Source organism: Phyllostomus hastatus, unplaced genomic scaffold, assembly GCF_019186645.2.
Source record: "Phyllostomus hastatus isolate PE091 unplaced genomic scaffold, TTU_PhHast_1.1 phas_scaffold_78, whole genome shotgun sequence".
NCBI lineage: Eukaryota > Metazoa > Chordata > Mammalia > Chiroptera > Phyllostomidae > Phyllostomus > Phyllostomus hastatus.
In genome coordinates, this window is record NW_025334041.1 from 26,871,265 (window position 1) to 26,892,903 (window position 21,639).

Consider the following 21,639-nt stretch of genomic DNA (forward strand, 5'->3'; position numbering starts at 1 on the left):
TCAATACCGCTTTTGTATCAGGTGGAATGAAGAATTAAACTACAGATGAAGTTGGGGTAAAGAAAATTGCATTTTTTACACATTCCCGTGAGGCCAGCCGGTTGCAGAGGCAGGGGCTGGGGCCAGGCCATGTGGCTGCAGAGTACGGCCCTTCCCCAGTCACCCGGCCGCTGCTGTGGGACGTCAGAGGCTGATTTGCTTGAAGATCAGTAACATGGGTGGCAGAAAGAGGTGAATACCTGAAAACAATGGGGAAATATTTGGGGAATTTTAAAGAAGGTGATGGGGGTTACTTAGAACTCTGGAGCTGGGCAGACTTGTCTAGAAGAGATACTGGTTGAGTTTGGCCTTGAAGAAAGGGTAGGTTTTAAACCTATCCTAGTTTTATTTTCTACACATAGTTTAAGGACAGAAGTCTCATTGATATGTACTTCTGTGTCCCATTATTGGGATTAAATAGAGAAAACTTTAAGCACAAGTAGGAATTCTTAGATGTTATTAGATAATACATGGTTTTTTTCCAAAGAAATTACAGGCATGCCTCAGAAATATGCAGGTTTAGCTCCAGACCACCACAACAGAGCAAGTATAGCAATCTAGTGAGTTGCAGTCTTTGTGCTGTTGGAGGGTCTTGCCTTGAGTTTGTAAAATGCAACACCTGTGAAGCACGATAAAGCGAACTGCGATAAAACAAGGTGTGCCCGTACTGAAATACTCCTCACCAGGACTGTGTGCACTGGACAAGTGGAAGTGCTCGCACACTGCACACACTGGGAGTTTTTGTCATTGGTGGCAAATCAGACCACACAATCATTCTTTGAAACTTCTATAGTCAAAATAAGAAGCTGGAAGGTTCTTTTGACTTCAAAGATTTCTTAAAATAAAATTTTATATTTTATATTTTTGTAACTGTTGTGAAATGTGTTTGTTGAAGCAGTCTAAAAAGAGAACAGAAACTACCATTTTTATTTGGGAGAGAAGAGTTGCTTTTATTCTACTGTTGGAACAAATATAAACATACTACTTCTATATTTTCTTTGGTGTACTATCTTCCAGTTCACAAAAGAGAAATGGGAAAGCTGATGGACGTGAGAGAGTACAGGGTTTTGTGTAGCTACTTCTGGGCTGCCTCTGCTTGAAGTCCATGGGCAATTTTAACTAATCTACCAAATTTTGGGCTAAGGAAGCCATTCTGTTGTTAGCTCTCAGTCTTGGCCTACAGCTTGCTTAGTGTGTCTGGAAGTGATGTTTTCTCTAAGGGTAAAGCAAAGCTGGGTTTATCTGATACTAAAATTACCAGGTAAAAGTGGCAACTGACCAAACTAGGATGTCTTTTATCTTTCCAACTTTATTCTTTTAAACATTTTATTTACTTAGAGAGAGGGGAAGGGAGGGAGAAAGAGAGGGAGAGAAACATCAATCCATTGCCTCTTGCACATGCCCTGACAACCTGGGGACCAGGCCGCAACCCAGGCATGTGCCCTGACTGGGAATCGAACCGGCAACCCTTAGGTTTGCAGGCCAGTGGTCAATCCACTGAGCCACGCCAGCCAGGGCCGTTTGGCCAAATTTAACTTTCTGAAGATCTATGCTAACAGATTTGAGTAGTAGCTGCAGCTGTGATTTTGAATGGTTCATGATTTCTTTTCATTCAAGAGATATTTTAAGCCCCTACAATGTGTGAGGCGCTAGGGATGTAGCAAGTGGACAGACATTGCCCTTACCTTGATGTGGTCCATATTTTAGTGGGGAAACAGAAAACAAACAAGAAAGATCAGTAGATATGAATGAAACAAAAATGAATACAGATTGTGATAAGTACTTCTTAGGGAGTAAAAAGTGTGATGGATCAATGCTTAAGAAAGTGTTTTCTTTTTCTTTCTTTTTTTTGAGGATATTTTGGCTGGCCCATGAAAGATCAGAAGCAGACTGTCATATAGAATGATATGAGGAATGTTCCAGAAGCTGCAAAGATTCTGTGGTCAGTGAGCCTTGAAATAGTGGCACAAGATATGGCTTGAAAGGTTGAGTGGAGCAGATGATTTGGAGTCTGAGGCCGTGACGTGGTGTTGGGCATGATTTTAAGCATTACGAAAGACACTGAAGGACCACTGTAGCAGACACATTAGTGCCATGCCCACCTTACACCTCCCACCCTCACCCTCAGCTTCCTTCTCTTCCCTGTGGGTGCTTTCCCTTCTAAGTCTTAATTGCTGTCAGGCTAGTGGAGCAATTTGTCCTTAAGCACAGAGAGAGCCAGGAGGACATTCCTGAGAATGTTCACCTTGTCCATCCCCCAGCTCTTGGCCACTGACTACAAGTGAGGGGCCACTAAAGCCCAGGTCCCTTGCTTCAGGTCTGACTAGGACTTCTCTGAGTTGAAGTGTGACTTACAGCCCAGAGACCTCCTGTGAGATCAGTAAGAAGCTACAATCTTCAGGACTTTGCCTCAGATCTCATCATTCTTGACTCCCTTTTCCTGCCTCTTCCCCTGTCTTTTATAGGCTCCTCCTGGGAACATTTTCCTAATAAACCCCCTTTATATGAACCCTGGCATCAAGGTCTGCTTTTGAGGAATTTAGCCTTAGACAGCCACTTGGCTGTTATTCAGAGGTTGGTTTGTACAAGGAGTGTTAAAATCCCACTTCAGCCTCTTATCAGCTGTGTGTCTTTGGACAAATTTCTTAACCTCTCTGTAACTCAGAGAGGTACAGTCATTCTGAATACAGTCATTCAATACAATCATTCAGTGAATATTAACTGAATGCCTACTGTGTTCCAGGCTTTGTTATAATACTAGGAATTCAAGTGAACAGAACACAAAAACCCTGGTCCTGATGGAGCTTGCATTGTGGAATTGGGGGTAGGTGAAGCAATGAAAAAAATCCTAATAAAGAAACAGCCCCCACACAAACATATAGTATCTAAGAAGATGACAACTATCAGGAAAAAATAGAACGGAATAAAGGGAGCGAGGAATACTGCGGGGACAGAGATGGATGTTGCAGTTTTTGAAATGATCTCTTTGAGAAGATGCCATTGAAGCATGTAGAAATAGCTAGTGCAAGGACCAGGTGGGGGTGGGGTGCTGCCGAGACTGAAGGACAGCAAGGGGACTGGAATGGTTGGGGCAGGGCAGGGAAGGAAAGAGGAGGAGGAAGTCAAGTCGGAGAGAGAACAGAGGATCCTGGAGGGTCTTGTAGGCCATTGTAAAGACTTGGGCTTCTACTCAGAGAGACTGGGCACCTCTGAGAGTTTTTTGAATAGAGCAGTGACATAATCTGACTTTGGGTATTAAAAAGTCACTCTGACCACTGTGTTATGAACGGATTGGGCTTATGGGAGCACAGGATGTGGGGGTAGGCATTAAAAGTAAGATCTGCTTTAATTGAGAGGATTAAATATGCCAAGATATGCAGTCTTCAAAGAGTATTAGATATTATTGTTCCTTAATCCTGTTTTCAGTAGCAACTAGTGACTTTATTGGAAAACTCTCTCTGCCTAATGTCACTCTAGTGGAGATCTGAACACCAACTCATTGTTTTCCAGGAAAAATTACTAATGAACTTAGGGCATGGTAAAGAGCAGGGGCTCTCCCCTGATCCTTGGCTTAAGACTGCATTTGATCGAGTGAGTTGGTTTACCTGACCTTGACAGCAGACAGTTGTTCTACTTTGAGATTGCTGGGAAGAAAGAGTGGCTTGGAGTCTAGTTAAAAAGGACAGGAGAGGCACACGTGGGCAAATGTTGCTTACTTCATAATTTCCTAGGGCATGGTTAGCTTGAATAATTCAGTGACTAATTTAGATCATATTCAGAACAAGGAAAAATTACTTGGAACAAAGAAGGACAGAGGACGCTTTATCTTTCAGGTTCAGTATTTCCTGTTGTGCTCTGGAGTCAGCTTTTTTGAAAAGGGGATGGTGGAGAAAAGTCAGACCTTTATTGCAAATATGAGGGCTTTTTTACTTTTCTTCTTAAAACCTAAGTGTAAGTGTTAGGTCAAGTATATCTATTCTATAATATTTTGTTAATTGATTGAAAGAGTTCTTTTTTCTTCAAACAGCCTGCCAAACACCCAAGTGTAAAGTACAAATACAAATGCTAAAGGAATTCACAGGTACTAAGAGAATCACTGTTAACCTGACCAGGCCCCTAACCTTGGGTCCATGGACAGTACCACTGAGTTAGAACTTGAAGGAAGAAACTAGATGTGTGGAGAGGTGATAGGTCATTCCAAATGCTGGGAGGAACACAGGGCAGGGTGGAGAGGTCGGGATAAAGGAAACCTATGTAAGAGATGGCAAAGCACTGTGCTAGGACTATGAAAAGTATGGTCGGGGCTCTGGCTGGGTAGGTCAGCTGGTTAGAGTGTTGTCCCAACACACCAAGGTAGTGGGTTTAATCCCTGGTCAGGGCATATGTAAGAATCAGCTAGTGAATGCATAAATAAGTAGAATAACAAACCAATTCTCTCTGTCTGTCTCCCTTTTTTTTCTCTGTCTCTAAAAATCAGTAAATAAAACCTTAGAAAAAGAGGAAAGTACAGTTGGATAGATGACTAGAATCCAACTAACACTAGGAGGAGGCCGTTTGCAGAGCTGCCACATTTGTTTTCACTGCTAGAATTTCAGATTAAAGATGCACCAGTGAGCACTTTCTGGCCTCAGACCTTACACTTCACTTAGGAGACAGACACAATCTAAGAGGGAAATAGACTGGGTTTTATGACAGCACGTTCTCAAATGAAATTATAAGAGTTAAGAGAGGTTTAGAATCAGCGTCAGGGGCAGTGCAGCCGGAGCACACAATGTAAATGGTGTCATGACAACTTGAATGTTTGCAGAATGCATTCTTGTTTTTACTTGCTTAAGATTTTAAAAGTTTCTCAGGTTTCCACTTATTTTGAAACTCAGCATTTAAAATGTACAATCCTTAGCGTCAAAGACCAAAGTTCGGCAATCTTTTGTTAGCATTGGCATTTGTGTGAGTGACCTGCTTGACACTGAATAAGAAATGAATGCCCTATATATCAGTTTAAGAAATTTTGTTTTCTAAAATTGTTCCTTTTTTTCTTTTCAGCTAAAGAATATTTTCTGAAATATTTATGAGAGAGGCCAGTTATATATAATTTGTGGCCATATACTCTGTTACAACATCAATTTATCAGTATTTTATCCCTGATGACACCAAGTCCAGTTAATGTCCATGAAGGATTCGTCAAGTGTCTGCTCTACTTTGTCATTTAGTGACAAGACCAAAATGTATTATTTCCGCATAATAGTTCCTGGAGCAAAAGCAAAACTCTGCTATCCAATGAAAAATGTATACTGTGCAACTATGTTTGCTTTATTCAGTACGATATTTCCAGGACCTGACGTGTACAGGGCTTTCACCAAATACTTGTTGCATGAGTGAATAGAACACGTGGATGAATGGATGAATGAGTAAAAGGATGAGTGAATAAATTCCCTGGTAATTGGCTCTTCCCCCACCGCTAGACAGATTGTTTATTTAGAACGTCAAGTTGTATTTATTGCCTTTGGACCACAGAGTTTTCTTGACATTTTCCTTTACGCCTCCTATTTCCAAGTTTTCGGGAATGCCAGTTTTTTATGGGTGGAATGATATATTTTCAGTTTCCTTGAAACACTTAGGAGCCAAGTAGGAAAGTTAACAACCTCTTCAGCATTTTCAAAGCAGTAGGTTTGCCTTCAGTCCAGGTGCAGATTATATTTTAAAAGTTTGCAGCATTTTCCAGGAACAATTAAGTCAGTTAAAAGTAATTAGACATGTAGCTAAAACAAAAGAATTCTTGTTCCTAGGAATAGTTTAAATATATTTCCAGTGTTTAAAGGTTCTCTCAGGTCCTTCCTTCCTCCTGTCCTCTTTTCTTCTCCCGCCCCATTCTCTTCTTTCTTCTTCATCCAATTAGCTACCTATGTCTTGCCACTGGATCTGATAGCCTTAATTTCAGAATGGGAATATTTTCTCCAAAGACACTTGTCTGAATGAAAAGAAGCATATCTCTTAAAATGGGGTTTTCTGAAATTTAATCAGCATGCCGCCTTCTTCTTTCTGCGGCTCCCTCTGCATGTTAACATGATACGAGTTGCCCTGCTGTTAGAAAGTTGTGGATTTTATCTTCCCAAGCTCAGTCACTGGCCAGCTCTGCGGGAGTCATTTCTTAACCACATTATTTTTCACAACCAGGAAAACCATCACTCAGTAGCCTCTTGGATGTAGTCTTGCTAAGCAACACAGGAGTGGTGAGGAATGACTTGGTACTTTTCCTAGCCCTTGTTTTTCCATTTGCTCTGTCATTTTCCCGACATTTTCTCTAAGGAGGTAGCAGATGACCTTACGACCTCCTGCCCATCCTTCCCTTCTTGTTTTTCCCCATGTCACCTAACAATGAGTAGCTACCTGCTGGAGAGAGAAGAAGCTTCACATCCACAGATGTAAAAACTGCCAGTGGGGGGAGAGAGACCGGGGAGTGCGCTGTCCATTCCACACATGGCCCAAATCCACAGTGGGCTTATGCAACACTAGAATGGGGGGCATCCTGTGGAGTTTCGCCTGAGACGCTTAGAAAAACCTGCTTCCTTCATTTGGTTTTATCGTAGGTTGACACAATTCAGCAGAGTCCATGCTGGATGTTTTGGGGATGTCAGATCTGTTGTGGCTGTCCTCTTGTACCTACAAGTGGAGATTAACATGCTCATGAATTTTGGAAAATGTCACCTGTGAATGATATAATGGAGATAAGAGATGAAGAGAGTTCACCCAGGGGACACGGGGAAGACCAGGTGAAGATTCAGGCATTCTCTTTCAGGATGGAGCTATCCTAGAGGAGTAATTTACCAGAGCATGTTTGCCACCGACAACTTACTCCCCATTGATGCATTCGTTATTTAACTGTTCTAGAAGCACAGAGAGTAGACTTCTAAGGGTGCAGTTCTGAAGACAGAAACCTTTTAATGGCGCAGGTGGGGTAAGGGAAGAGTGTTGCTGGAGGAATTGGCAAAGGAGCAAGTGACTCAGGATGTTGGGTGGTACTGCGGAGGGAAGGCGTGGGATATGATGTGAGATGCAGTCGGGGGAGCAGGAAGGGGGAGACGGAAGAGAGTGGTGAGGAGCAGGTTGAGGAAAGAATTGTTGGGACTTCCCGGTTCTGGTTCTGCTGAGGTCATCGTCTCCACACAGGCAGGTGACTGTGGGCGGTAAGGAGCTGTGGACAGAGCAGCTGCTTCTGGGAGAAAGGCAAATGAATACAGCTCTTGCCCCTTTATGTGATCTTTTATATAAGTTCTTTAGGCTGCTCCATCGCCATCCTGCAGGAAGTAGGCTGCCGTAGCAGCGATCAGGACATTTTCAGAGCATTCAAGGGTTGTTTCTCAGGAGTCATTTTTAAATGTCTTGATATTCCTTTGATTTTGACATTAATTGATGGTATTTGAATAGATGTGGAAAGATTTTCCTGTAGATGATATTTTACCTGCTTTTTAATGTAAGATCTGTAAAACTCAAGTGGGTCTGGCAAGTTGACCGTGTCATTGAGGGACCTGTTATTGTCCCTGTTGAGACAGAATACCAAGTTGGTGGGGCTTTTTGTCTGCCTCAGTAATGTACTTCATGAAACCTTATAATAAAATGTGCATTTTACCAGTCTTATGATTTTTTATCTCTCTCGAGTTACTGTATATTTACACAGAAATGCCCCCAGTATTTTAGTTCTTTTGTTATTTCTCATGGAGTATGGTTTTTCTTTAACACTTGAGCCATCACTTGGAAAGATATGTTAAAGCTTGTAATTGTTTTCTATGTTTAATTGCCTTAATTTGGGCCAGTTCTTACTAATGCGGATTGGAGAAGAATGTGAGTATGCCCACAACATGTCGGAGTGTAATATATTATGCCCCGAGAAGTCATCTAAACCTACATTTAGACCAACATTTTGAAAGATGTGGAGGAGGAGGAATCACCAGTGGGAGGAGAGGAAACCTTTCTTCTTTTCGAAATCATGTAGGTTGATGTATTTTATGTCTTTTTTAGTCTATAACAGTGTAGGCTTGATAAATATTCATGGAAGAAACAAGCTAGCACATATTCCTGTGTGTTAGTAAAAATTATGGAAGGAAGACTCATTTTACAATAAATATAAAACATAAATAAATATAGATACATCACAATAAGATCTAGACACCATACAAGAACACACATTCCATTTAATGTAATTGCTGCCAATCATTGTTACTACTAGTGTTTCATGTGTATTTGTACATACGTGCAAGACAGTGCTATGTGCTGCATGGAAGGCATTTGCTATTCTTTCTAGACATTTGTGCTCTTCTCATATTTGGTGAATTCCAACTCCAGTGAGATCTACCTTCCAGTATGAAACCAGAAATCTTCTCAGTCTTCTGTTTTTTCAGGGTGCAGGGATTTGACCATTTGACTTAGGCTGGTCTACCAGTCAGAAGCTAGTGGTGAGAGTAAAAGGTGCCAAACAAAATCCATTCTGCGGGCAGCAGAGATTGCTGTGTCTGAAGTTTCCCAAGGAAGTGGAGGCAGAGGGTTCAGTGGTAACACCCAGAGCTCAGTGTTGGTGTCACCATTGCTGTCTCTGCACAATGAGGTAGACATAGTGACTTCACACTAAAGGGGCAGCATGTGTGGTGGTTGAAAGTTGTAGACTTCAGAACTGAATGATTACCTGGGACTCAATCCCGATAGACCACTTACTAGCTGTGTTGATCTTGGGCCAGTTACTTAACATCTCTGTGCCTCAGTTTCATCATCTGTAAATTGGGGGTGACAATAGTAGCTACTACCTAGGGTTGTGAAGATTAAAACAGTTAATATTTGTGTCATGTTTGGAAAGGTGTCTGAATCATAGCAGACACTCCAGCAAGAGGAGAAAATTTCTCCAAATAAGTAGGTTTCAGAGTCAGGGAAAGCAAATAAGATTGATTTGCATTTCCACTGCTGAGACAACCTTATTCTACATGCTGGTTATAGCCATCGTTCCCAAGCTGTGTGCTAACTAAGCATCCCAAGGCACAGGGGTGTGATAGGATATTTTAAATTTTTGAGGGAAACACAGTGCTCCTTCACATCTGTTAGAGATCATGAGACCTATTAGCTCAAGGTAATTAAACTTTCATATATTTTGATGATATAAAATCTTTGCAAAGCTGGATTTTTGGCAGATCTTGTGATAAAAGGCAACTACTATATGAAAAATTAATGTAGAACAGGAAATGAATGAGTAGCCTTTCTCATCGTATTCCAAGATTTAAGAGGGTGTGCAGTGCCCTGTAGATGCATATGCCCCATTAGTAAGTGACTTTGTCTATTCAAGAATAAGAAAAAAATATTGTTTCTCTCAACGGTGTATATATTTTTTTTCAAACAGCCACTACTTTGGTAGGATATAAGCATTGATTAAGTTGTTTAATCTTAACTACTTAACAGAACTGTAAGGCATTTTGTTGGATCCAAAGACACTGTCAAAATTACCAAGACACCAAGGACACTGTACTCCAAGAAATTTTGGGAACTTCTGAGTTACACTTTCAGCAACAAGGAGAATTCTCCAATGTGCACTGTCACCTCTGGAGTAAGAATATTCAGGGCCAAGTGGAAGTTACTCGAGAACCCCCTTCCCACAGAAACAGAAACCTGAAAGCAATAGCCCATCTCCAGGGAGAACTGCAGAAGTTGTTGCTGCCCTAATGACTTGAAAGATAGAGGGATAGTGATGCTCATAGTACCTCCATTTATCTCCCTTGTTTGGCCAGTACAGGAGGCAGATGGGTCATGAAGAATTATGGCTTGAGTTTGGAGGGGAATTATGTCTACTTCTATCAATTTCTGTGACCATTACCACCTCAAGATTACATTAAATCAGTTTCCAACTAGAAGATTTTTAGCCAACGTGAGAAGCATAAATTCAGGCGATTCTTGGGAGGCTTAACTGTGGTTATAAATCTCCCAGGGCCACTGCTGAGACAGGTAGTTTCTTGATGTACTAGATTGGCTCTTGCCAGCTTGGCACCGCTGTCATCAATCCCTTCTACATCCTGGGTGCAGGTTAACCATTGAGAACCACGTAGAGAAGTTGTGGGTGAGGAGATGAGATGGGAGTTATTATTACTGGACGATCGTCAGATGGTGAGATCCTGCCATGCTGGTTCTCTCTGACAGTGCAGCTGCTGCGGACTTCCGCACAAATCACAGTCGTGGGGGTGCTGCAGACATCTCCCCAGCTCTGACACCCACCTTGCAATTCCTTTAGGGTCTGGGTGCATAACACTTCTGACACTTCCCTCCCTCTCCCTTCCTCATCTTTGGCTTTTCCTCTCAGGCCACTACTTCAGGCTGAAGTGATTAGTGACTGTTTCTCTCATCCTTTAAATTTCTCCTTCCAGGACTTTATTTTCCTAGTGCTTCCTGTAACCCATCATTCCTACTTTAAAACTGTTATCCCAGTAATGCTCACTGTGGCTCCACCTCACTGACAGAACTTCATAAGGATCTGCAATTGCTTCTCTGATCTGAGTAGGTTTTTTTTAAAGGTTTTATTTATTTAATTTTAGAGAGAGGGAAAGAGAGGGAGAAAGAGAGACAGAGAAACATCAATGTGTGGTTGCCTCTCATGTGGCCCCCACTGGGGACCTGGCTGGCAACCCAGGCATGTGCCCTGACTGGGAATCGAACTGGTGACCCTTTGATTCAAAGGCTGTGCTCAATCCACTGACTGAGCTATACCAGCCAGGGCTGGTCTGAGTAGGTTTAAAAGTATTAATGACCCCATGATCAACAATAAATGGAGGTCTGGTCACCCATAGCATGCAGCGGTGTGCTGGTAAGGGGCACATACGAGGACATGGCCACTTAATTTGGAGGTTCAGTGTTGCAGACAATAAAAACCCCAAGTCAAAGGTGAATAGCTAAGCACTTTATTAAGTGAGAGCAAAGTGAAAGCAAGAATCAAGAGCATACATCTCCAGACAGGAGCTCACCAACACCCGAACATAGATGCCAGGAATCCCGGAGATAGCATCAGGGTCCGACTGGGAAAGTTCCCAGCAAAGTGTCCTTCTCTTGGGTGAAATTCCACAGTCTTACTCTGGGGCTATGGTTAAACATGTTTTAGACAAAAGCAGCTACACACCAAGGGCCTTGTGTGACTTAACTAACCAACAGGTCCCTCTGGGAGAAGGGCCAGGTCTCCCTGGAGGAATAGTTAAATATTAAAAGTACTAATCTCCCAGGGAGAAAGGCCAGTTCTCCCTGGGAGATAGCATGCCTACATTTCATTCTTACAATAAAGGTCACAGCTCCGCATAAACAGGGAGGATTCTCAATGTCCCTTTCACCTGTCAAGTGGTCAGATACTTGTATGATCAACCTGTGGTCACCTGGAGTCAAACGCTGCTAGAAGACTAGGGTGACAGGTAGTTACTGCAATGGGAAATGATAGTGAGAATAAAGAATGTAAGATTTGTGGGGGAGGGGGGCTGTTTTGTTTTTTTGTTTTTGCTTCTGTGTATGCTAGACAACTTAGACAAAGAAAATGATGGAGTCAAAACTTAAGTAAAGGAAGCTTTCGTGCCTTGAAAGAAATGTTTATTTCATGTACCCCTGGTCTAGATCCTGTAGATGGCTGAATCGCAACAAAATTGAGTTCACAGATGCATAAAATATTGAAATCCCCTATTGAAAGTTGGAACATTAACTGGGAAGAAGTGGGACTTGAAGCTTGAGATGGAGACATCTGGACTTTTTTCACATCCTTCTGAGCCTCCCTTCCCGGTAGTAATATCCCCCTGCCCTTGTTGGGGGACGTTAGCTTCCCACTACTGAAGAATCCAGAGGTCTTACGGAAATGCTGATCCTGCTCAGCTCACCTTCCCTGTTTCTAGACAGGACCCAACTTAAAACGGGATCCAAGGAGGCCACTTCAAACGATCGTCTGAGGGAAGCACCATAAACATGAAAAATTGCAAGCTTTTGCTAATTTTTATTGGCAGAAACATAGAGAATATGTATGGCAATGAATCCTGGATGTGTGAGACCAGAGTGGAAAGAATAATTTGTTGGATTAGACTGAATTTATTGATGTGAACGTGCCAACCAGAGATTCTGGTTCTAACAATTTGCTTGGTTGTTTGACTGGAATCTGGACTCGACAATTTCATACAGTAAGTGCAGATGAAATGTCAGAACATCCTTGGGGGACTGTAGAGAGAGGTATACAAAAGTTTAGGGAGATGGGATTTATTATGTGCAAACTGCTTAGCGACCCCTTAACTCTCACTCCCTTCACCAAGGCTTTGAAAATACATCGGTTTTCAAATAGAGGAGAAACCAGGATCCTTGAAAGGCTTCACAGTGGCTGTTCTCTACCACTGTGGTTCACCAGTCACAGTGGAGGCCTACGCACGTCAGCTGACTGTTGAGGTTTTGGCTCAGGTTCATCTCACGGTGGGTTCATCTCACTGCGGGTTCATTAAGCCTATAAACACATCTCTCAGTTAATTTCCCAGTTACAGAATCCAGAGTTGGTATGAACATATCCAGGAATTAGCAGAGTTAGTTTACTGACCGGTGGAGTGAGGGTCATTATTGTGGGAAGGACCATGTGGAAGTCCCTAGCATTTCCTCCATGCACCACGAAGCAAAACCAAGTGATGCCATGTTTCTGGAAGGAATGGAGAGATAAGTGCCCTTAGTAACAGTAATTATTTCACCACGTTTTCACTAAGTCCACCTATTTGGTTTACACAGATGACAGATGACAGGTGGACTTTAAGAATGTGAGTAGAGGCCCTGGCTGGTGTAGCTCAGTGGATTGAGCATGGGCTGTGAACCAAAGTGTCACAAGTTCAATTCCCAGTCAGGGTACATGCCTGGGTTGCAGGCCATGACCCCCAGCAACCACACATTGATGTTTCTCTCTCTCTCTCTTTCTCCCTCCCTTCCCTGTCTAAAAAATAAATAAATAAAATCTTTTTAAAAAAAGAATGTGAGTAGATTACAACTTATTCATGTAATTATCCCCATCGCAGCTGCCGATCCAGATGCAGTTTCTTTACTTGGAGAAAACCAACAGCTCCTAGCTTTTTCTGCTGGTGTACTACCAGGCAAACTATATGTTATATTTTACTAGATACATAAATTTTTACTATATACATATTTACTAAGTATATAAATATGCTGAAATATCTATATATTTTATTTGCATTCGCTAAGGGGGGGTTCTGCTGATATTCAGTGAAGGCAGAGAGGAGAGGACAGGCTGTAGGTATCTCCCAAGGGTCCTTCAGAGCACCTTGAAGTGTTTAGTTTGATAAAAAGTCCATCTGGATTTTTCCCTAAAATGAAAGACACATTTTTCATTTTCACAGTAACTTTATTGAGTTGGCTATTTTGAGTGTGTCTACTCTCTCTCTTGTGGTATAACATTGATCATTCTCAATTAATGTCTCAGTTTGATCACTGTCAGCATCAACGTGTCCATCTGACTGTGGAGCATCATCCAGCCAGAAATCTCCAGCACGAAACTTCACAAATCACTTTTGACATCTTCAATCAATGGCACTACCTTCTCCATGCACTGCACAAATCTTCTGTGGCCTTTCAGTTGCATTTTTACCGTCCTTGAAATAATAAAGCATAATATGCCAAAAATGTTGCATGTTTTCTTCCATCTTCAGTATTAAGATGGCTACACAAAAATTCACCAATATCAATGTTTGTTTTTTAAATGCGTGCTGATAGGACAGCTGTCACCTTACAGTCTAACACAGTTGTTTCGAATAGAGTTAAAGACAACTAAGCTCGAGCAGAGCCCCCTTATGGAAAACCAAACAAACTTTATGGCCAGCCCAGTACTCCCATGCACTGTGGTAAATGTGAGAGGAAGTCTCGGGCAGCTTCTTTCAAGCAGAACTGCAACAGAATCAGGTCCCTCAGCAGTGAACTGTGATCTTTTGTGACCTGAGGGATCAGGTCCTTCAGGGATGACCTGTGGAGCCCTCACTCCACAGGTCAATGAACCAATAAGGGGATTCTGCTAGTCACTGAATAAATCTTTCTGTCACCTCATCAGGTGAAGGCAACAACCAGCTGTGTTGCTGGTTTAAGTCTGAAAACATGCAACACACACTGTAAAAGAAAAATAATGAAACATTAACTAGAGCTTTGTGACTTGAAGAAAAAAGGACTGACGTGAAAATATATGTACTTAAATATACGTGTTTTCCTCATTTTATCCTCCCTTGTCCCCTGTAATTTTATACAGAGTGTGCTGAAGGTGGTTTGTGTGATCCGTAGGGTGCACGTTGTGTGAGCTGGGACTGGGAAGTGGAGGACGAATGCGCCCGCCCCAGAGATCCTGGGCTGAGAGTTAGAGACAGTGCACGAGGTACTGGCTTGAAAGTTCCTATCAGGAGAAGTGTGCGAGGAAGTTGAGATGCCAACCAGGGGATTGTAATCAATATTTTTCATTCTATTTGGCTTCTCATTTTTAAATCCTTTTTAAGTTTAGGGGAATTTTCACTAAATAAGTAGGCCTCTCACTGTGGAAACGAGAAACCCAGTTCTCCAACTTTATTGTGGCCTTGTGCAAATGTGTGACCCAGGCTCTTCCTGTTGGGTGGCGCACACCAGTGTTCAAAGCTGACTCTGCTAGAAAAAGGTGCCAGACACACTCTGTTCTGGTCTGGCTGACAGGTGATACCTCCGGTTTCCAGGGGCAGCAGTGGCGGAGGTTCTAAAGACAGCGTGCTGTGTCCAGAGGTGCTGCCGTTGCCAGTGCAAACCTGTGTGTCCGTGCTCAGAGCGGGCAGTGGCCCGTCTCCGGCTGCTGTCTCCGGCTGGTCTGCAGGCTGAGTTAGAGCTCTGGCCGTGTAGCCTCTGTGCTTACTGTTCTGGACCTCCTGCAGCTTGTGTAGCTATGCAAACATTTCATCAATTATTCACATGCTTAAACTGGTAGAGTTGGTTTCTCTCTCTATTGTTAAACAACTAAGAATCTTATCATACAGGTACTTTCCATGTAACATTCCTAATCTTTGTAACTACGACGTGAGGTAGACTTTATTAAGCTCATTTTACAGGTGATCAAACAGAAATTGAGTAACTCAGTCCAGATCGCAATGCTAGTTAATAAAACTAAGGGTTTGAACTCATGTTTACTTTTTATACCTTATATTTATTAACTTTCACTTAAATTGATTTTGTAAATATTATATAAATATATATAGTTGTTCTTATATAGATGTATACAGTTGTTCAATTATAAACAATAGTGAGAATGTCAATATATTAGTAGCATATATATCTTGGCTTAGTTTTCTAGTTATTTTTACTTATTCAACTTCTTCTTAGTTGTGAGTCATGAAAGATAATTCTGTTGGTCTCATTATAGTTACATATTTTGTTCTCTGGGGCTTGATATGTTCTCAAAAAGCTCAATAGTATCCTCATGCAAATATTTAATCAAGCAACATCTTCATGCCATTCATTTATTTTCTTTAACAAGATTCCTTTTACCCATGTCTTATTTACATCTTTTTTTTTCTTAGAATTACAACATAACTTTGAAGTCAAACACATTTTGGAGCACAGCTGCCTTCGTGTAGCAGGAGGCAATAGGAAATTGTGAAAAATAAGCTAAAATCAAATGGAATAGAAAAGCAAGCGCACAAATGTGCTGGTAACTTCATTCACAGTCGGTTATAATAGAGACATGTTTTTAAAATTTTAAATTCTATTTTGTGGTTTCAGTAGTGGTGGTAGTTATTTATGCATAATGAGACAATATATCCTCTGAAGGGGAGATAACTGTTAATCAACAAAATTGTTTCTGTACTATTTCATTAATATTTATATTTAAACACAATACCGTGATGAATATTTCACACACATAAGTATAGTTTGACATATTGTGTATAGAGACACATTTATGATGAGGGTTGAAGGGAATTAGAATGTTCTTTAAAATGCCCAATAGAGCAGAACTAACATTGTTTACTTTAACCACCTTTCTTATGATCATGTCAAGCTGTCAAATATTCCAGTGGTAAGGAAAACATACTATGGTTAGACTTCTTTCTGGCACATTCTATTACTGTTGTTTGTCTTACCTATGTGAAAACTGTGTTTGAGAATAAAACTATGAAGATTACTTAAACCGCCACCTTGTTTACCATTCAAATTGTACTTTAAAATTCATTAGTTGATTGCAAAGAGCAGAAGTGCTTCAGATTCACTGTCTTAGCACCTCGTGTGCACAAGGCAGCAGGTCAGCCATTCACTGAGTGAGTCAGGCAGGAGGACAGTGACTCAGTGCAGCATGGGGGGCGGGGCAGGAATCTGGGCCCCAAGTTGGAGTGAGCGTGACCAGGGCTAACAGCTCCCGCTACATCAACCCACAGGCCGGACCGCATGGCAGTGCCCCCTCCAGCCAGAAGTCCATGATATTCACTGAGATTTAGCTTTTATTTTTGGCAGACCTCTGGAGGAAGAAACTTAGCAGCCTGTTATGATCTATTCTAAGGCAGGCACCAGTCACATGTCATTTTTTTTCTTTGATAGAATTTGCACTCACCTGAACTGAGAACCATCCACGGGTGCATCCTTCAGTTCCGTGAACCAACACAGCCTGATGTTCATCTCTTAGTGACATGTGAATAAAAGGCATGCTCTTCTCCTCCCAGAGTTTTAGCGACTGTCTCCTGGTAAATGACGCCCAGATTTGTATTTTTATCTTTGGTCTCTCTCCTGAGTTTCTTGCCCTCATTTCCAATAGATAGAGCAGAACTGTCTTTGTTGCACTGTATGTTACCTTCTTAAGGAAGCATAAGAGTACCGGAGGAAGTGCAGGTTCAATGCCTAGCAAGAGGGGAAGGTGGCAACAGGAGGAAAGATGTACCCTTTTACCTTTCAAAACTATTAACCACATCTCTTCTTTAACATTATTCAGATGCTCAGGGAGCAGTTACACATCAGAAGGGGATAATATGTTTGGGTGACAAATACGGAGCTAAGGCACTCCTTTACTAAGAACCGACTGGTGTAATAGAGTCACGTCTGTGACTGTGGTTGGATGGTCTGCAATCCTCCATTGTGTTGGGAGATACGACAGAGAGCGGGTGGTTTATAAAGCTCTGAGGAGTTGCAGTGTTGTTGCACGAGGTACAAGACCCAGGCGGGCAGGTGTGCAAGTAGAGCTGAACTGCAGAGGGGCTGCTGAAAAGAAAGCAGACATTTAAAGGATATTTTGATTTTAGAACTTGCACTAAGTCAGCACTTGCCCTTGCCTACAGCTAACAGTGTAAGGAACTTCTGTATGTTGAAGTCTGCTTTACTTTGGTTTATAGTGAAAGGTTGGTCATATGCTCCTCTATAATCTCCTATTGCCTTGTCCCCTTGCCTTCTGCACCATTATTTCTGCCACCACCATCACATTTCTTTTCCTGTTTTTCTTCCTTTTCATATGACAGACATTTGCGAAGATAGGCGTCGGTGTAGGTACTATGGGGGAAGGAACTGAGAGGAGAGATATAAGGTGTGTGCTTCTCCTTTAATTATATAATGTTGACACCAGGTACCCATTCATGTGTTCATTCTCCTGTTTGAGCACCATCCTCCCCGCACTCCCTCTTGGACAAAGTATAGGAGAGGACTATAGAATTGGCCATGGCCAGAGAAACAGTTTAATCTCAGGTGGGTACCGTGGGTTATTTCTGTGTTATCCAACCCAACAAAAAGACTGAATTGTCTGGAGATGCTTTGCTTTATGGATAAACTTCAAACTATGTGTTTTCATTGATCATGCATTAATGACGATCATGCCTTAATGATGCCCTTGGCATTTCAAGTTGATTTATTTCAATTCTGAATAATCTTATATACCACTTAAAAAAGAAACTGGTAACTATTAAAAGTTCTTGTCAGTTTAAAAAAGGGAATTGAGCCCTGGCTGGCGTAGCTCAGTGGATTGAGCGCGGGCTGCTAACCAAAGTGTTGCAGGTTCGATTCCCAGTCAGGGGACATGCCTGGGTTGCAGGCCATGACCCCCAGCAACCGCACATTGATGTTTCTCTCTCTCTCTTTCTCCCTCCCTTCCCTCTCTAAAAAATAAATAAAATCTTTAAAAAAAAGGGAATTGAGTCACAAAAGGACAAATATTGTAGGATCCCACTTACGAGGTATGTAAAGTAGTCAAAGTCACAGAATGGAAAGTAGAGCGGGGGTGACTAGGGGTGGGGGAGGGGGAGGGGGAGCTACTGGTTAATGGATGTAAAATTTCAGTCCCGCAAGATGAACAAGTTGTGGCATGCTGTCACACCAGAATATAAGTGTACTTAACACTGATGAACTTCACACTTAAATATGGTCACTGTGGTGAATTTTATGATATGTGTTTATTACCATGATAAAAAATTTCTTAAAAAAGTACTTGCCAGGATTTTATAGAGGAAACAAAGCAGAGTGTTTATATTAAACCTTCAGAAAAAAACCTTGACTTCACCTTAGGCATTTCTGTTCCCTAAAACTCACAGCCAGGAGGTGCAGGAGGGTGGGGGACACTCTCCTCTGGCCCTTCCTCCTGGGGGAGCATGAGAGTTGGGTCTGGGACAGGAGGCAGGATCTTGGGGTCGTCCATGGCGTACCAATGGAAACAATAGGTGAGATCAATTTTATTGTATAATTATGGAGGCGAAAAGAATAGATATGAATGTGTTTTAAATGTGTCATCAACTGTAGAAACAATTGATAACAATTGTGCAGTGAGAAATTAAGGTTAGGAACTGTTGAGGTAACATTGAGGAAACTGAGATTTCAAGTGTTTAGGTGAGTTACCCAGGGTCAACGACACAGCAAGTAAGTAGCAACGGTAGGATTTAAGCCCAGGTGGCCAAGGGGACAACCCACACTTAGTTTAGCTGTAGCTGTTGCGCCATAACTGCTCCCCTATGAAGATACAGAATGTTGGGCAATTATAAATGACTGATCCCAGCTGGAGGATGTTGGGCATGTCAGCTGGTCACTCTTTTTTTCCCCTAACCCTTTTGTTAGGTACGGTATGATTCTGTATATTCGTGTTGCTCCCTGAGTAAATGTTTAATGGAATCAGATGGGCCTGGCATGAAGGGCAGAGCACAGTGGTCCTCATCACAGGGTGTCCTCTTATAAGTAAAGTTCCAAGCTGAGCATTGTGGATAAGATCTACTCTGAGAGCAGAAGCATCTGAAATCTTATTTATTTATTTATTTATTTATGGAAAAGGAGGGAAAAAGAGAGGGAGAGAGGTTGCCTCTCGTGCACCTCCCACTGAGGACCTGGTCCACAACCCAGGCCTGTGCCCTGACTGGGAATCAAACTGGCGACCCTGTGGTTCACAGGCCAGCACTCAATCCTCTGAACCTCACCAGCCAGAGCTTACATTCTTAAATGTACAGGGAGAAGGCCACTCATCAAATATTCTCAAGGTTTTTAGCCACTGTGATCAAGATGAGAGTTAATTATGCCCTTATTGAATATTGTTTCAAGTCTGTCACCATGGAAAAATTTTATTACATGGCTGTGCTGTTTTTATCAAGTGTCCATGTATACATATTTGTAGATCGTTGTCTCCAGGGAACCACTAAAAGTTAATTCCAAAGAACCCAATTTCCTTGACTTTAGAGACTAATTTGCAAGAAATTAGGAGCATAAAACACATTTTAGAACAGGAGTTCTACATGTCAGAAGGTCTGAAAAGCCAAGAGATTAGTATAAAGAGCTCTGTTGTTTATATGCTGTCTATGGGAACATTCAGACATAATACATTCTGTAGACAGGGAACTCTGCTTTCTTCCAATAACTTGAAACAAAAGAGTTAAGAACACAGAATGCACCTAGGGGGAAGAAGGAAGAAGGAATGATACTTTATTGCTGCTGAATTCATGCATCTGTTAGTGAAACTCATTTAATCTTTAGATTTAATGTCTTTTTTATCAACAGTGAGCCTTTACTTTGTGTCTACTGTAGAAAAATAACACCAATTTAGTTCTGTGCTTTGCCAGCCATTGCTTGTCACATTTTTCGAATTATTACAGTTGTCCATCAGTTGTGTCAAGGCAGAAGAGAAAATTGGGCTGTTAGCTGGGTCCTATTGATATACACAGATTTCTGTAAGCCATTCATAAGGATATTATTCTCATTCTTTTCTGTAGGATGATGACTATATTTTTCATTCAATTTTTGTGGATGTTTAACTTTTAGAATAATATAAAGTTTTATAGTCACAGAGATTTGGTAGAAGGTTCTTACTTTCTGAAGTTCACGATGTTGGGAGGAAGCGCTATTCCACCCACAGTTTGTTTTGTATTCCTTGAGACGAGCTAATTGAGGTCACAGGGCTCTATTAAAGGTTTTGCATGTGCAAGTAGATATTCTGAATTCTGCCCGGAGTAATGGATCGAAATAGGCAGTTAATTCAAGGTTTAAAAATTAATATAATCTGCAATTTTAATGGTGCAAGGAAATTTAAAGGTCTCTTAGTTCAACACATTTATTTTGCAGATGAGAAAACAAAGGTCCTGAGAGCCCTCGGTTTTAGCCAAGGGTCACGTAGGCGGTTAATGGCAGAGCTGGTGTCAGAAAAGGTCCTTTGCCTCATAATTCAAGTCTCTTTAGTTTTTAAATATTCAAATGGTAAGTCATAGCAAAAAGTCCAGAGATTAACATGACTAACAGCTGTTGTACCCACCACCCAGCTTGGTCAGTCCTATCGGTTTCTTATATACGGTCCCTTTATATTTTTCAAAGAAATAAAACATTTGATAAAGCTCCTTGGATAATTTTTACTGGTAATACTTCACTTTTTATTATTGTATTGATTATGCTATCACAGTTGTTCCAAATTCTCCCCTTTGCCCACCTCCACCCAGCATCCCCTGCTTCCTCAGGCAATCCCCCAACCATTGTTCATGTCGATGGTCATGCGTGTAAGTTCTTGGCTGCTCCATTTCCTATACTGTACTTTCCATCTCCATGGCTATTCTGTAACTACCTGTTTGTACTTCTTAACCCCCTCACCTCTTCACTCATCCCCCACAGCCCCCTCCCATCTGGGAACCGTCAAAATGCTCTGTTATCTGTGACTCTGTCTCTGTTATTACCTTCCATATTTGCTTTTGTTATGTGAAGTGCATAAATAGTATCTATCTGTAAAATATATGGTATTGTTTTACATGGTTTAGAACAGTGTCTGAGTTGAATCATATTTTATGTATCCTTCAGAAACTTGCTTGTTATTATTCAACATTGTTTTTGAGATATCCTTAATGCTGAAGTACATAGCTATGGCTCATTTATTTTTGCTGCTTTTACATATTGTGAACATTTTACAATGTATTTATTAATTCTTCTGTTGATGAATACTTAAATTTTTTAAAAAATTGCTGTTACAAACAGAGCTATAATAAACATTCTTTGCATGTGCCTCCATGTGCACATGTGCAAGAATTTCTTGGCAATGTAATTAGACGTTATAATACTTCAGTGTTACACATCATTGTCAAATTATTCTCCAGCGTGTTGTACAGCAGTGCTATGTAAGGCCAATCTGATGAATAA